A 6,377-nucleotide genomic window follows, 5' to 3' on the forward strand; every position below is an offset into this window, starting at 1 on the left:
AAATTTTGCTATTCCACAAACTGAGAGCCACTGCAAAAAGGGCCCAAGGTCCAAGTATTTCTGGTTAGGACATCCTTGAGCTGAATTAACATGATAACTGAACTACTGTACCATTCCCATGACAGCAAGGAGTGATGTTTGTGTCAGTTTAGGCACAGCTTTGCAGCTTTCACCTTGCATATACAGTGGTACCTTGGGTTACATACGTTTCAGGTTACAGACTCCGCTAACCCAGAAATATTACCTCAGGTTAAGAACTTTGCTTCAGGATGAGAACAGAAATTGTGCTCTGGCGGCGCAGCAGCAGCAGCGGGAGGCCCCATTAGCGAAAGTGGTGCTTCAGGTTAAGAACAGTTTCAGGTTAAGAACAGACCTCCGGAACGAATTAAGTACTTAACCTGAGGTACCACTGTATAGGCATCTAAGGAGGGCTGGTTTACATACTTCAGGGCTTCAAAATAAACAGTGGGGCAGCAGATGGATACAGGCAGATGGATGCAGGTGAAGCACATCAATCTAGCCCTCTTCACCAGCCTCGATCTGTGACAGAGGAAGTGTTTTCTTAGACCCCCACTGATAGGAGAGCTGGGCCACAGAGCAGTCGTGGTCTCTCTTTTCCCAAGCCTTGAGGTTGTGGAGTTTTGTATCAGGCCCAGGAGGTTTGGACAGTGTCCCACCAACCTGATGAGGGCCCCAACAACATGTGGGCTTGAGCATGCACGGGGTGCAGAGGCTGTTCCACTAGCGTAGTTGTGGCACATCTCCAGTCCTGGAGCAATGCAAGTATAGAATTGCTCTGCTAGACTGTACTATCGTAAACTATATTATAATGCTCCATGATTATGCCAACGCAGGGTGTTGATATTTCTCATATCTTTTGGGGAAGACCATTCATGGTGGTTTGGAAAGTAGGGTCTGAAATGGTACCGTCACCATCAGACAATGCCCCACTGATTCACTTATAAAAGGCACTCTGTTGTGTTGGGGTGACATACTGCCTACCCTTACATTTCATTAACTGTTTAACCGGACCCTTTTGAACTATTCCTTACCCGTTCTGGAGGGGAAACTTCCCTTCTGTTTCACAGTTCATGGCTTCTTCATTTTTCTCCTAGCAACCTTGTCAATACACTTTGCAAACACTGCAGGACTAGAGCCAAAACAGTTTTGAGCCACCATATTTGTGAAAAATGTCTGTTCTTCTGCAACAGCCTCTCAATTGTTGGCTTAAGAAAGGCTGGCACACTGATGATTTATCCCTACTGGTATACCAAGACTAGCATTTCCTTTCTAGAATTACCATATTTTTTGCTCTATAAGACTCACTTTTTCCCTCCTAAAAAGTAAGGGGAAATGTGTGTGCGTCTTATGGAGCGAATGCAGGCTGCGCAGCTATTCCAGAAGCCAGAACAGGAAGAGGGATTGCTGCTTTCACTGCGCAGCGATCCCTCTTGCTGTTCTGGCTTCTGAGATTCAGAATATTTTTTTTCTTGTTTTCCTCCTCCAAAAACTAGGTGCGTCTTGTGGTCTGGTGTGTCTTATAGAGTGAATATGGTAGTTAGTCAATTGGTTCTGGTTCATGCAGAAGTTATTCCCTACTGTAGTCTGTGTAAGAATTAAGCTGAGAAATAACTGTGAATCCAGCATAAAGTTTTACATTCTAATCATTTTGTTTTTGCTTGCTGGAGAGCAGATTTATAGAATTATATTAAACATTTGGCCCAGTAAAAAAACAACAGAAAGTGAATTGTGACAGTAGCTGTCAAGCAAAAAGGTTCTCCCAGTTCCCAGCCCTTTTACTTGACATCCCTTCACTAGAGATTCCAGGGATGTGATATAAGGCCTTCTCATTGTGCTCTCTCACATTTCCATCTGTCCATGGCAACACTAATTCACAGCTAGTAATTCCTCAAATCTGCCAGGCAGAAATAGATTGTAATAATAATATAATAATAATAATTTATGATTTGTACCCCGCCCATCTGGCTGGGTTTCCCCAGCCACTCTGGGCGGCTTCCACAAAGACCAAAAATACACTAAGATGTCAGACATTAAAAACTTCCCTGAACAGGGCTGCCTTAAGATGTCTTCTGAATGTCAGGTAATTGTTTATCTCTTTGACATCTGATGGGAGGGCGTTCCACAGGGCGGGTGCCACTACCGAGAAAGCCCTCTGCCTGGTTCCCTGTAGCTTTGCTTCTCGCAATGAGGGAACCGCCAGAAGGCCCTCGGCGCTGGACCTCCTTCAGGTATACTGGGCCAAGGCCGTTTAGGGCTTTAAAGGTCAACACCAACACTTTGAATTGTGCTCGGAAACATACTGGGAGCCAATGTAGGTCTTTCAAGATTGTACATTGTAGATTGTACATTGTCATCTGCATAGCATGCTCCGAGCTGTTCACCCTGAATGCAAAACTATGGCCAAGCTAGGTGTTCTCCATCTTATATTTGTGCAGCTGGCTATTCTTGCCTAAGTGTATTCATGTCTAATATTGATCTGTCTCATTTTTGTAATGTATCTGTAACTTTTTTAAAAGCTATTTTTGTTTAAAATAAATCAGTGTGTGGGACAGTCCAAATTTCCTCCACCCCCCATTAGTGTATGTGTATTCAACTGAATATTTCATATTTCAGAATATTTCATTTTGGCCTGAGTATGTGCAAAATAACAAATCCCAAAAGCTGGAAACAAGAAGAAGAGCAACTGCCATGTAGCAATGCGCAAAACCAGCCAGTTGTTTTCATGAACACTTCATCTTGGCGTTCAAACTTAAAAGCCCAAGTGCCATCTGTTTTAGAATGAGTCTTTCTTTGTCCTTTGGAAAACTGAGCAAGTCTTGGAAATACAGTATTGTCTTACGGTTTACCACAAACTCATTATAGCTTATTGTACCACAAGAAGGGAATATGGAGTGAGCAAAAGCTCCTGTATATTTGCCCAAATAAATTAATGTAACCTGTTAAACTGCTAACCTTAAATGAACTTCTGTATTAACTTTAGGACAGCTTGTCCAAGTTGCTAACACAAGTAACAACTGAAGCATTCTGGCAGTTCAAACTCCATGGAATTGCATGGAGACACAACTTGCAAAGGGGCTCAAAATTAACTTTGCAGCCTAATTTAATTATTATGGAGGTCCAGTTATTGTGTTTTGCCCTTTTTGGACCTGCAGATCTTGATGTTTGCAGGCTCTGCCCCACAGGCAAAGAAAATACGCAGTGATGACTACCAATTTGTATAGCTTTAAAAGCAAATTAGATAAATATATAGAGGATGAAGCTATTAATGGCTATTACTGAAAGTGTAGGAAGCAGTATGCCTATAATAAAGGCTTCCTCAACCTTGGCCCTGATGTATTTTGGCCTACAACTCCCATGATCCCTAGCTAGCAGGACCAGTGGCCAGGAATGATGGGAATTGTAGTCTCAAAACATCTGGAGGGCCGAGGTTGAGGAAGCCTGCTATAATACAAGTTACTGGGGGGAAACAAGGAGGGAGAGTGTTGTTGTGCTCAAATCCTGTTTGTGGGTTTCCCAAAGCCATCTAGTTGCCCACTGTGAGAGTAGAATGCTGACTAGATGGACATCTGGTCTAATCTGGCAGAAATGGAGATTTTATACTTTATGATCTGGAGGAAGGAATTGTAATGCTGTATTAGTTTTGAAGTTGGTTAATGTTACTTTAGCTTTAGTGACATCTACTGTGGCAACAGTGTATGACCATTTTACAGAGTTTTTCTTTTTTTAAATCATTTCCTTCAATTTCTTTAAACTATGTAAGGTCTCTGGATTTTTCTACAATCCATCTGAGACACAGTTATAATTCTTAACAGAGCCTGCTTCTTACTTATGATAGACAAGGCTGTACTTAACACACACACACACAAATTCAGGTTGTACCAAAAACTATTTGGAAAAAGAAACTACTGATTCTATGGATGAAAAAGTCAACGGCTGGTTGAATCTATCTCTAATAACAAGCAGGTCCTGTGTGCAACAGCACAGTCCTAACCATATCTACTCAGAAGTAATTCATGTTGAATTGAAAGGAATTTACTCCCAAAGAAGTGGGATTAGGATTGCTGCCTCAGGGACAGAGCACAAGTAAAGGTATGCCTTATAGTCCTTATATTAGCAAAGATGGAGATTAATTTTAAGCGGTGCACTGCACAAGGTAAAGTAGCAGTGGGGAGCTGGTGGGCTGGATCCAGAGTCCTCCACTTTGACAGGCAGGTGGGGTGAGACTTATTTTTTACAAGTAAGCCTATAGAGGACTGGGCTACCAGTATGGAATCCTATACACATTTATGTGGGAGTAAGCCCTATCAGAGGGACGCGGGTGGCGCTGTGGGTTAAACCACAGAGCCTAGGACTTGCCGATCAGAAGGTCGGCGGTTAGAATCCCTGCAACGGGGTGAGCTCCCGTTGCTCGGTCCCTGCTCCTGCCAACCTAGCAGTTCGAAAGCACGTCAAAGTGCAAGTAGATAAATAGGTACCACTCCAGCAGGAAGGTAAACAGTGTTTCCGTGTGCTGCTCTGGTTCGCTAGAAGCGGTTTAGTCATGCTGGCCACATAACCCGGAAGCTGTATGCCGGCTCCCTCGGCCAATAAAGCGAGATGAGCGCCGCAACCCCAGAGTCGGCCACGACTGGACTTAATGGTCAGGGGTCCCTTTACCTTTACCTGAAGCCCTATCAGAGAATGGGACCTCTAAGTAAACATGTAATGTCACACTGAGTTGTGCCCAATTAAGTCATCCTCTTAGCGGTGGGATTTCTACTTGTGCAATGGAACTGCCTCTTTCTGCATGCCTCCTGCAATCTGTTCCAGAGTGATGGGGCAACTCCCCAAACAGGGTATGCTGGGAGAGGAAATCTTGTTGCACAAGCTGAAGTGCTTTTTTTCTAACAGGAGGATTTTGTTGGATACAATTCTTTGCTCCAGCCAGGGTCCCAGCATCATTTCTCTGGGTGCAATGCAGACTTACAACACAGGGTCCTTCCACTCCTTCTCCAGAAACAGGAAGATGGATCATTGTCCTTTAGCTTCCTTTATATTTATAAGCAGACATTGAAGTAAATACAGTACATACACATGCATGTACTGAATTGTAACACAAGGATGGGACAAATGCCCTTTACACAGTCCCTGGGATCTAATGTTTGTTCTTCTATATCCTCCGGAGACAAGAGGCTTAATATATCATTAATATGTATTTGTGGGCCTTTGAATCCTATCAGCAGCACTGGCTTCCCTCTGTCAGTGGGATCTCAAATGTCCCCGATCATCATCATGTTTGTCCCTCCCTCTTGCTGCCAGTCCCTGTCGCACACTCCTGGTTCCTCCTGCTGCCTGTGCATGGGACTTGCAGCAGGAGCGAAGGCACTCTGGAGCCGCAGTTCTCGAACAAGAAAGCAAGAGAGTTTTCTGCAAAAGCGCCTTCTCTTTCTCTTCCGTGTGCCAACAGGGAGGTCTGATCCAGCAGCTGACTCCTCCGAACGTTGCATGATCTGCTCTTAACACTGCCTCCGATTTGCTCCAGCAAATCTCCAGCTGGGAAATAAGGGAAGGGCCAACAGCTCGCTGCTAGAGCACATGCTCCGCAAGCAGAAGGTCCCGGGTTCATACCAGGTAAGGTCTGTGAAACACTCCTGTTTGCAAACGGCAAGCCATTGCAGAGTCTACTGAGCAAGGTGGCCAACGGTCTGACTCGAAGTACTTTTCTAATTTTTAATTTTTATTTATATATAACGGTCTGACTCGAAGTACTTTTCTGTCTGCCTAATTTTTAATATATATATATTATATATAATATAATATATATATTTTAATATAATATATATAATATATATAATATAATATAATATAATATAATATAATATATTAAATATATTATATTATATATATATATATAATACAACACCATACACACACACACTATATATATATTATATATATATGTAAAAATATTATATATATATATATATGTGTGTGTGTGTGTGTGTGTGTGTGTATGGTGTTGTATTATATATATATATATATATATATATATATATATATATATATATATATATATATATTGGCAACTCCAGCTCCACGACTGGGCACGGTATAGGAGCCTCCCCCCCGCTTTGTTTTTAAGGAACCTGCCTCCCAACCGCTGACGAATCAGAAGACTGGAGAAATATAGCCCCTCGTTTGCTCTGAAGGGGTTTTCACGACCCAAGCAGGCCCCGCCCCCGCAGTGGGCGTGGCAGCGAGGGGGGACGCGCTGCTAGTGCGCAGTTTACCTGCCGGAAGTTTCCGCGGGTTCGCGTCCGGAAGTGACGCCCCACGTCGCTCCCTGCGCTAAGCCCCCTCCTCTGTGGCGGCGGCGG

At 43.4% G+C, this 6,377-nt stretch overlaps 1 protein-coding gene across 1 annotated transcript in view; it reads right to left on the minus strand.

Annotated features, from left to right (window-relative positions):
* The window catches only part of CPM (carboxypeptidase M), a 52,377-nt gene extending 46,003 nt beyond the window's left edge, over window positions 1-6,374 (minus strand). The window contains exon 1 of the mRNA XM_077934710.1: window positions 6,291-6,374. The gene's annotated coding sequence lies outside the window, so the exon portion shown is untranslated. The remainder of the gene's footprint in view (window positions 1-6,290) is intronic.
* Window positions 6,375-6,377: the final 3 nt, after the last annotated feature.

This window comes from Podarcis muralis, chromosome 10 (genome assembly GCF_964188315.1).
Source record: "Podarcis muralis chromosome 10, rPodMur119.hap1.1, whole genome shotgun sequence".
In the NCBI taxonomy this organism is placed as follows: Eukaryota; Metazoa; Chordata; class Lepidosauria; order Squamata; family Lacertidae; genus Podarcis; species Podarcis muralis.